The sequence below is a fragment of the Aplidium turbinatum genome, chromosome 9 (genome assembly GCF_918807975.1).
Source record: "Aplidium turbinatum chromosome 9, kaAplTurb1.1, whole genome shotgun sequence".
NCBI lineage: Eukaryota > Metazoa > Chordata > Ascidiacea > Aplousobranchia > Polyclinidae > Aplidium > Aplidium turbinatum.
In genome coordinates this window covers 17904414-17913805 of record NC_137480.1, presented here as the reverse complement: position 1 = coordinate 17913805, position 9392 = coordinate 17904414, and positions in this window count along the sequence as shown.

The window sequence follows — 9392 nt, the reverse complement described above, 5'->3', positions numbered from 1 at the left end:
TTTTTGGGCCACGGACCACTATTTGTGAATCTGTTTATTTGCGGACTCCCAATACAGAGGTAAAAATGAATAAAACCAAATTTTGTTTATTTAAAAAACTGACATCAATGGGACGGATTGGATTTCTTCTTATTGAATAAGTCATCAATTCTCGGAGTTATATGTAAAAGACAAACTCGTAACTCAGGGTCCACAGAAAGTTTGGACCTGTATTTTGTCTTCATGGTGGTAAGAGCTGAAAATGCTGTCACACATATAGGATTATAGGTCGTGGCAAAAGGCAATAAAATTTTATTTTCCTTTTACGATAGCAATTGGTATTCCTCCACAACATTTAACCCAGTGGTTCCCAACCTTTTTGTTGTCACGGACCCCTTTAGAGAAATTATTAATTCTGCAAACCCCTACCGAAATTTTTGCCTGAAGCTCAATTAACATACTATTGAGTATTGACTATTGTAATAATTATGCTACTCAACTACTGTAGGCTACTGTGTCATATTGCATTGCCGCTATGACTCCTGCGACAAATATCAGGTTAAACAGTTGCTCAAATAAGAAAATGAATGAATTGTTCAAGAAATGTCAGCAGTATTTGAATATTAAGAGACCCAAAGTGCCATGTCGAAACTTTTTCAACGTAAGCAAATTTAATGAGAGGGCTGTTGGCTGAGTTTTTGACAATCCAACACGCATTTCATCTTCCAGGTGATTTCAATGTTTAGTTTTTATTGTAGCAAGAGCTGAGAATCCTGCCTCGCAAAGGTAAATGGTAACAAAAGTAGTAACTATGAGTGGTAACAAAACAATAATCGCTTGCTTTGCCAAGAATGGGTAGGTTTGCAGTTGTGAGCACCAAAATTCTTCCACAGTTTTTGAATGAAATTCATTCAATGCGTAATAACTCTTTTGATCTCAAATCAATAGGCCATCTTTACTGAGATCGTCATCGCTAATGTCGTTCAAGCCAAAAAGAAAAGGATTTCGAATCCATGTTTCAACTTCATTCGGCAGGTGTTCTAAATTGAAATAACGCTGAAATGAGATTTGCAGGGTTTCCAAATGTGCGCAAAATTTTTTTCTTATGGGGATCAAAAGAGTACATTCTCTTTGAGTTTCATCCATCAAGATAAGATCTTCTAACCTTGGAAAGTTAGCGTAATTACCTGCTTCCAATCTGCGTTTCTAAACCGGCAACTTGGCTAAAAACGCTTTCAGTTTTTCAGCTGCATCAATTATTGTCACACCTGGTCCTTGAATGCCACGACTAACATTGTTAATATGATAGAAAATATCGGCTAAGTAGGCCATGCCGTATAGAAAACTTTTACTCTCAAACAATTTTGAGAGGGGACTTCTTTTTGCTTTCAAATACCTAATTTTTTAGCTGCTGCAGTCGTTTTAAAACTTCTCCTCTAGATAACCAACGTACCTCAGAATGATACAAAAGTACTTCGTAATCTGGCCCTACTTCTTGACAGAGCGCTTTAAAAGTAGGCTACTGTGGTTTACAGCTCTGCTTTTGATGAAACAAACGACTTTCACGCAATTTGTCAGAATTTCTTTAAGACTTGCTGGTAAAGTTTTTGCTGCTAAGGCCTGTGCAAGAAGCAATGGGTAACAACCATGCGAGGAGCTTCGTTTTTTACTAAAGCAGCAAATCCGGATTTGTTCCCGAGCATAGCTGGTGCTCTATCCGTGCATATAGAACAAAGCTTTTTTCCCAAAATTCATCAAGGTAATCACGGACCCCCAAGGGGTCCGCGAACCCCAGGTTGGGAACCACTGATTTAACCAGAAAGACGCAATAGCTGTTTGATTGAAACTAAGCATTAAAGTTCGATCAGATAATAATTCAGTAATTCTTCTTCTTCTTCGCGTCCTGACAGATCAGTCTTTGTAACAACAAAAGGGTTAGGGTTATATGTGTGACTTTTTAATTTCTTGTCATATCGCCACGGACTACTTGTGCAGTCGTCGCGGACCACAGTTTGGGAAACCCTGCGATAGATAGAATGAGATGGAGAATAGGAGTGAAGGCAATTGCTGCAAGGAAAGAATCAGCTATCCCCACTAGCGGGGACAAAACTGAATTTGGATGATGATAAGATCATACTAGGTGTAAATCTTTCTTCCTAAATCAACTTGATCGAAAGCAATTTGAGAAACTGAATGAGTACATCAAGAGGCTATTGGAGAGCAGCCTAACTTAGACTCAAGGCAGGTTGATCTTCTGTTCTATTTGGTGTTGAGGGTGCAGATGATGATGTAGTATTTGCGATAATATGTTGGAAGCACTGCCAGTTGCATTCAGTGCAAGAAATGTCTAATTCTGCTTGAACTATTATAACATTTTTGGGCTAACTTCAACTTATATAATTATAAAGCATTTAGTTCATTCTCAGTTTGATCAGTTTGACATTTGTACTTGTACATAGAGTAAGGATGCTTTGTTTCTTCAATTCTCTTAAAGTTTTGTAATAAAAGATAAAACATGGCGTTGTTTGTCTACATAGTACATGGTTTTGTTACTTTCTCTTAAAGTTTTGTAATAAAAGATAAAACATGGCGTTTCAAACAAAATTTTTTAGATACAGAGTAAAACAGATAAAATCTGCTTCTCTGTTAGCCACCAATAGGAAGGAAACATCCCTTTCCATTGATGTATGGTTGAGCAAAGAGAGAGAGAGAGAGAGATATTGTTTATTTGCCTTTCTAATACGACTCGATATAAAGAAACACAATTACATACAAATCAAAATATGGCAATAGAAAGGTCTGGCAACACCGAACAACCTTGCGGTTAACCAGTCAAGGTGCTGCCTGTCATCAGTCATCTTACATTGCAGCATCAGACATTATAACTGTATCAATAAAATATAATGATGGATGGAACAGTAGCTTCGAAATCGAATTGTATATATAAGGTTTTGTAGAATATTGAATCAAGACCAGCTGGGAAAACATGAGCATATAATGAATCATATCGTTTAAGAACACAAATACGAGGTTACATGAGATAAAATAATTTAACTGAACGATTTTAACGATTTAATAAGAACTTAACAAGGTAATTTTATAAAGTTTTTTAAACAAAGCTAGGTGTTTGCTTTTAATACATTCATCCAATTCACTCCACAATTTAGTACCCCGATGTGTCAGAAGATTGTGTGCCACGGATTTGTTTATTTGTGGAAGAAAATACTTCATTTTATTTAGTTGTCGAGTGTTGTGCGAGTGAATATTATCAAGTTTTATAAAACGATCTTGCAATACAGGCGGTAGATTATTATTGGAAACTTTATGCATAAATTTTGCAATTTCGAGTTTGTAAATATCTTCACGTTGTAAAATATTCAAAGATTTGTATAAGCTAGTGACGTGACTGAATTTTGTACTTCTAGTGATTGCGCGAATAATATTATTGTGTCTTACGTCAACTTCCTTGATTAGTGTTTTACCTGCAGTACCCCATATAGTAATACCGTATTGAACACGACTATATACTAGACTATAATATAACATAAGCAATGTTTCCTCTAACACATAGTTACGAAGGCGATAAAAAATTCCGGAATATCGAGCCAACTGCAGCGACAAATGTTTAATGTGTGAGGACCAGGTTAGATTTTCATCGACATGGATTCCCAGGTACTTAACTGTTTTCATTCTTTCAATCACTGTTTGGTTTATACACAACCTGAAATTAGTTTCAACAGTACGCTTAGGTACTTTGTTTATTAAAATGTAGCTTGTTTTAGAGTAGTTTAAAGAGAGTTTGTTTCTTCGTAGCCAAGCATCAATTTTTTGTAGTTCAGTATTGGTTTCTGTTTGTAAAGATTCCAAGTCTTCACCACGTAAAGCTAGATATGTGTCATCCGCAAAAAGCACGGTAGAAAATTTAGACATTAAAGGAAGATCGTTAATATACATTAGGAAGAGAAGGGGTCCCAATGTTGAACCCTGAGGGACTCCACAAAGGATTTTTTGCAAGCTTGAAGCAGAATTAGACACTTTGGTATATTGGTATCGATTAGTAAGATAACTTTTCATCAGCTCAAGAGCAGTGCCACGTATTCCGTAGCAATGTTGAAGTTTATTTGTCAGTATGTTGTGGTCAACTGTATCAAATGCCTTTGACAAGTCAAGGAATATGCAACAGGTATAGAAATTTTTGTTCACATTGTTTAACAGATCGTCATACAGCGTGCTTATTGCCATTGCAGTGGATGTATTTTGACGAAATCCAAATTGTTGAGCACTCAAAGGTGGAATTTTTCTAGATATGTGTAAATTCTAGTGTGAAGAAGCTTTTCAAATATTTTACTAAATGGAGATAGCAGTGATATTGGTCGATAGTTGGTGGAATTATGAGGATCACCTTTTTTATAAACCGGAATAACCTCAGCAATTTTTAAGGCATCAGGGAACACTCCAGTAGTGACGCACAAATTAAATAGTTTACTTAGGAAGAAAGAGATCACAGGGCTGGCATATTTTATAAATTTAGTTTCACAGTCAGATTTCCTTGTTGACTTTTTGTCTTTCAAATTAGAGATTAACTTATATATTTCTTCTGGACTTGCGGGATCAAGAAAAAGAGAGTTTTTGACACTGTCTGGAGACGAAGTTATATTACGCTGGTCTTTTGATTGTTTAATTGTTTTTGCCATGTTTGGCCCGATGTTAACAAAAAAATTGTTTAGTTCCTCTGCTATGTCTTTTGGAGACGTCAGAGGTTTGCCATTTGAAGTAATTACTTTAGAGGGCATTGTTGTTTTTTTCTTTTTGATACTGGATAATTCATAAATACTTTTCCATATTTTGTTGGAATCGTTTTTGTTTTCTGTTAGGGTGTTGTGATAATATTTACGTTTAGCAGCCTCGATAGTACGGTTTAGTAGATTACGGTAAGTTTTATATCGTTCATGCATTGCATGCTCAAATTTTTTATGTAGACGCTTAAACATGGAATTTTTCGTTTTAATTGATTTTAGCAGTCCCCGACTGATCCACGGTTTAAGCTTGAGGCGCTTTTCTTTACGGGTAGCTTTTCTGTAAGGGGCATGATTGTTTACTACTTCAGAGAAAATGCTTTCAAATTTATCAAAGCATTCATGCACTGAAAGATCGTTGAGATTATTATTATAATTGAGTTTACGGTCTAATTCGTCAATGTAAAGTTCAAGATTAAAGTTATGCATGTCACGAACATAGTATACATAGTCATTATTCATTGTTTTTATTGGAGTCTGTATCAGGGTAAATACAGGAAAATGATCAGAGAGATCACTCACAAGGATGCCACTTAACATCTGGTTGTTTATGTCCGACGTATAAATATGATCAAGTAATGTTTTAGAGTTCGGCGTTAATCTAGTAGGTTGATTAATAAGGCACTTGCAAGAGAAACTTAAAAGCATATTTGCATACCTGCGATACGAATCGTTTGTTAATATTTGACACAAATCAATATTAAGATCACCTAATACATAAAATGGGCTTTTCTTACAAGTTAAAGTTTGAAAAATATCTGATAGAGCTTCGCAAAAGTTGTCTACATCTTGCACAGTGTACACAGGGTGACGATAAGTTACACCAATCGTTACGTGGTAATTTCCCGTTTCTACGTTTACCCACAAACTTTCAGAGTTTGGTAAGTTTGGATCAAATTGTTTCCAAATTGAAAATTCAAGAGTGTCCTTAATGTACAAACCCACTCCACCAGCTTTGGTTGAACTATCAGAGTGGATAAAAGCGTAACCGCTGATTCCAATATTGGTGCAAATTGATCTTTAGTTAGTTTCGTTTCGGTGATAGCAATGATATCAGGTTGTTGTTTGAATTCAGATAAATAGTTAACCAGTTTATCAATATTTTTTTGTAGACTTCTAATATTGATGTGTAATAAAAATAAAGCATCGAATTTTTTTAGAACAAGGTTATTGTTTAATAAGTTGGTGTCCCAGTACTTGCTGTCATTGAAAAAAGCATCGAATTGCCCGAATTCGTTTGACGTATTGCCAGAGGAAGCAAGCGATGCGTTTAAATCGATTCTACATTCAGGATTAAGTGTGCCATCTTGACTTAGAGTTTCACACAAATCAAAGTTGTCGTTAGGATTGCAAATGAACGTGGCTGGTTGACTTGAACGCAAAAATTCAAGAGGATTATAATCAATCGAGCTAGACATGAGCAAGCAATTTCAGACGCATTCCTAGAACAACACATTAGTTCAGGGCTAGTCGCTTTCTATTTCGGTGTCAGAGGCAGTTTCCAATGAAGTATTTACGTTTAGTAGCAAAGGTTGATAATTTAGCTTATTAAAGTCAATGTCAATTCCAACCTTAAACAAATCATCATAACTATTAATATGCAGCCATTGTCCAGTACCTTCATCTTTTCCATCTTTTACCGGTCCTGCTTTTTTAGCCGATCTTTTCATACGAATTCTTCCATTGATGGTGTGCGCTAGAACAAATTTACCGTCGCAATGATTTTTTACATATGAAAGCAGTTTGGATTTTAAAGTGGTTAGGTCTTCTGTGATAAAGGCATTGTTGAAATCGTGGTTTGCCTTCAGGTTTTTCTTCGCTCTAATTATTTCATTCCGTTTTTTGCAGTTGGAGAAGCGAACGATGATCGCTCTAGGCTTGCCTCCTGAGCGCTGTTTCCCAAGGCGATGCGCTCGCTGAATTTCATTCTCGTTCAAACTAACGTGTAGTGTTTTTGCAATTTTTAATATTGTTTCTACTCCATCGTCACTGTTAGAATTGGTTTCAGTTACTCCATGGATTCGTAAGTTTTCACGTCTGCCGTATTGTTCTAATTCATCAGTCTTTGCAATGTTTAGGTTCAAGGCTTGTTTTAGTTTCAAATTTTCCTCATTCAGTAGTTTTAGATGGCTTTTGCTCTCTTTGAGTTCCTTTTTTATAATTTTAATTTCTTTAGCTAAACTTTTTACTGTATTGTTTATTTCTTTAAGTTCTTGTCGGTCTTCTTTGCTGAAATTGGTTGAAATTTTCTTGCCAGATGGCATCTTGATGGCGCACAAAAAAAAAAACACGTCCGTTCGCTGGAATGACAGATCGAGAATGATGATACGAGACTGCAAAAAGCCCGATCCTCGTAGATCTCTGTAAAAACAAGCCAGTTTGAATTTTGGAAGATGTCTGCATTATGTAAAGGACCGGAGTCTGGCTGTGCTTAGTCTCTGTATTCTATATTCTTATGGTTCACTCAACTAGCAATGGGACAGTATATATTGCAGAAGTCAAGTGGCTAGCACAAGTATGTGTCTATATATCAGTTATGGAGAGTGTTTGTTTCATGAACTTGGAGTGGAGATGGTTTGGTTCTAGTGCTTGTAATTGAGAGACAAAGTGGCTTCATTGAGACAAATTGAAGAAGGCTGGATGCCTGTTGGTTCATCCAATCCGATGCATTGGAATGCATCTGGCCACAATGTGCAAGGCACCGATGACAGTGTCATTAAGTGCCTACTGCGTATATGTTGTAATAGTAACAAACTAAACTATGAGATTTCAATCCCTCACTAATCTAGTGAAAATGAAATATTATATTTTTTAATTTAATTTTTGGATCATGTATTATTTCCTTTGCAGTTATATACTACTTTTCAAAAACAGTGTGACTCTAGCCCATCGTGAACTGTTGCATCAGTATATATATGTTTGCTTTTTTTGGCTTAGTCTGGCATGCTATGACTTTGTTGAAGCCAGATGTGGGCAGTTGGGCACCCTTCTACTTTTAAAGTACCGTATGCCATTGCCTACCTTTTGGTAACACCCTCTACTTTTTGAAAAATCCCAAAAAGCACTACCAGTCAATGAAAAGTAACATGCTACCACTCCTGCTAGCTGCTACTCTGTGAAAAATAGCGGGTACTTTTACTGCTTTTATGTATTACCCTAGACCCTGCTTATTAAGCCCATCTCGGGGATAGACAATTTTGAGCTTTTTCCATCCCCCAATGTTTGGTATCAGGTATCGGACTATATTTACTGTGTTCAGTGCATGCCATTCTCAATTGAGGTTGTCATTTGGTTTGTAAAATGTAAACATTGCTGTCTGAATGCAATTGAGCTTACCATAATGGGTAAAAATAACAATTATATATATATATATATTCATTGTAATTGCATTTAAATTACTGGTATGAAAAATGCCTAGCATTGGTATATATACTATTTTTTTAACTGTGTGTTTGAATATCAGAAGTTTAGTTTGTTGAATTGTAATTATGAGTACTGCTGTATTGCATGTGTCAAAACTGGAAGTGTTATGGCGCAGATCACGTTCTAATATTCTTGTATGTCTTGTTTTCTTGAATATGCTTCACACATTTTTAAGCATGTTAGTATGTTGTATAAAAGCAGGAATGGTCTAACAACATTGCATGATTGTTGGAGGCTATGCAAGAAGAACTTAGAAGCTCAGCCATTCGCTTTAATGGTTATTGGAATTTCTGTGTGCTGGTAATTTGTATAAGCTGTTTTTTTGCATCCTTTGTATTTGAGAAACCAAAGGAGTTTACTTTTCAGAATTTGAATTGCCAACAGACTGTTGGTTATAATATAACATGACATGGTTATATATAGAATGGTTATTTGTGTCTTCTATTTGAACAGTTTGTAAGTGAGTGTTTGCTTATCTCAACTACACACATTTGATCACATGGTGAGCACAATACGTACTTTGATCTTGTTTACTGCCTTTGCTGCATATGAATAAGTTTGAACTTCCATCATCTTTATAGTTGATCACATCAACAATTTAGACTGTTTAACAAACTGTAACTTTCTAGTCTTTATGATCATGCAAATCTCATGCAAGTTCATACAAATCTCATCCAATCATGCAAGTCAGTCATGCAATTCTCATGTTATGGCAATATTCATTTTGGATCTAATAGAAAATTATAAGATGATTTGCATGCAGGCACAGCCTGTATTTGTATATGATTGGTTTGGCTGTTTCAAGAGACATATCACATAGCCTACCGCACTTACTTGTAATCTCTTTATAAACAAGAAAAAATTTTGCAAACAGTAAAATTGAGAAGAAAAAACGAAGAGCATGTTGAACTTGATTTAATTGAATCCAATTAACAGGAAGACTCAATGTCTGCAGACGTTAAATCAATGTAAAAATGACAAATTTTGCTATCTGGGTCTTTACGTAGTTTTCAATCAGTCTTATTTTTGAACAACATTACTTTGGTGTTGACAGTACACAAATCGCCAAAGATTTGTTTTCTTATGAGCAGATAGATTTGTTTCATGTCAGGACTAATGAACAGTTGAACACGTCAATCATACTTTTTTTGCAAGTGATTACATAAGCATGTATCGATCATCTTACTTTGTCTG